Raw genomic sequence first — 1,611 nt, forward strand, 5'->3', positions numbered from 1 at the left:
AGAGGGGCCGGGGGTGGGGGGTGGGGGTGGTGGGGGGGTGGGTGGGGGTAGAGGGGCCGGGGGTGGGGGTGGGGGTAGTGGGGGGGGGGGTGTAGAGGGGCCGGGGGTGGGGGGTGGGGGTGGTGGGGGGGGGGGGTAGAGGGGCCGGGGGTGGTGGGGGGGGGTAGAGGGGCCGGGGGTGGGGGTGGTGGGGGGGTGGGTGGGGTAGAGGGGCCGGGGGTGGGAGTGGGGGTGGTGGGGGGGTGGGTGGGGGTAGAGGGGCCGGGGGTGGGGGGTGGGGGTGGTGGGGGGGTGGGTGGGGGTAGAGGGGCCGGGGGTGGGGGTGGGGGTAGTGGGGGGGGGGGTGTAGAGGGGCCGGGGGTGGGGGGTGGGGGTGGTGGGGGGGGGGGTAGAGGGGCCGGGGGTGGTGGGGGGGGGTAGAGGGGCCGGGGGTGGGGGTGGTGGGGGGGTGGGTGGGGGTAGAGGGGCCGGGGGTGGGGGTGGGGGTAGTGGGGGGGGGGGGTGTAGAGGGGCCGGGGGTGGGGGGGTGGGGTGGTGGGGGGGGGGGTAGAGGGGCCGGGGGTGGTGGGGGGGGTAGAGGGGCCGGGGGTGGGGGGTGGTGGGGGGGTGGGTGGGGGTAGAGGGGCCGGGGGTGGGAGTGGGGGTGGTGGGGGGGTGGGTGGGGGTAGAGGGGCCGGGGGTGGGGGGTGGGGGTGGTGGGGGGGGTGGGTGGGGGTAGAGGGGCCGGGGGTGGGGGTAGTGGGGGGGGGGGGTGTAGAGGGGCCGGGGGTGGGGGGTGGGGGTGGTGGGGGGGGGGTAGAGGGGCAGGGGGTGGTGGGGGGGGTAGAGGGGCCGGGGGTGGGGGTGGGGGTGGTGGGGGGGTGGGTGGGGGTAGAGGGGCCGGGGGTGGGGGTGGGGTGGTGGGGGGGGGTGTAGAGGGGCGGGGGTGGGGGGTGGGGGTGGTGGGGGGGGGTAGAGGGGCCGGGGGTGGGGGTGGTGGGGGGGGGGGGGGGTAGAGGGGCCGGGGGTGGGGGTGGTGGGGGGGGGGGTGTAGAGGGGCCGGGGGTGGGGGTGGTGGGGATGTGGGTGGGGGTAGAGGGGCCGGGGGTGGGGGTGGTGGGGGGGGGGTGTAGAGGGGCCGGGGGTGGGGGGTGGGGGTGGTGGGGGGGGGGGGTAGAGGGGCCGGGGGTGGGGGTGGTGGGGGGGGGGGGTGTAGAGGGGCCGGGGGTGGGGGGTGGGGGTGGTGGGGGGGGGGGTAGAGGGGCCGCGGCGGGTCGGGGGGGTTAGAGGGGAAGGGGTCGAGGGGGGGTGGACAAGGGGACCCGGGAGGGGTCAAGGGGGAGGGGTCGAGGGGGAGGGGTCGAAGGGGGGTGGACACGGGGCCCCGGGAGGGGTCGAGGGGGAGGGGTCGAGGGGGGGTGGACAAGGGGACTCGGGAGGGGTCGAGGGGGAGGGGTCGAGGGGGAGGGGTCGAGGGGGGGTGGACACGGGGCCCCGGGAGGTGTCGAGGGGGAGGGGTCGAGGGGGGGGGTGGACAAGGGGACCGGGAGGGGTCGAGGGGGAGGGGTCGAGGGGGAGGGGTCGAGGGGGGGGGGTAGAGGGGCCGGGGGTGGTGGGGGGGGGGTAGAGGGG

Source organism: Lethenteron reissneri, chromosome 8, assembly GCF_015708825.2.
Source record: "Lethenteron reissneri isolate LAM-NWPU_2019-01 chromosome 8, ASM1570882v1, whole genome shotgun sequence".
In the NCBI taxonomy this organism is placed as follows: domain Eukaryota; kingdom Metazoa; phylum Chordata; class Hyperoartia; order Petromyzontiformes; family Petromyzontidae; genus Lethenteron; species Lethenteron reissneri.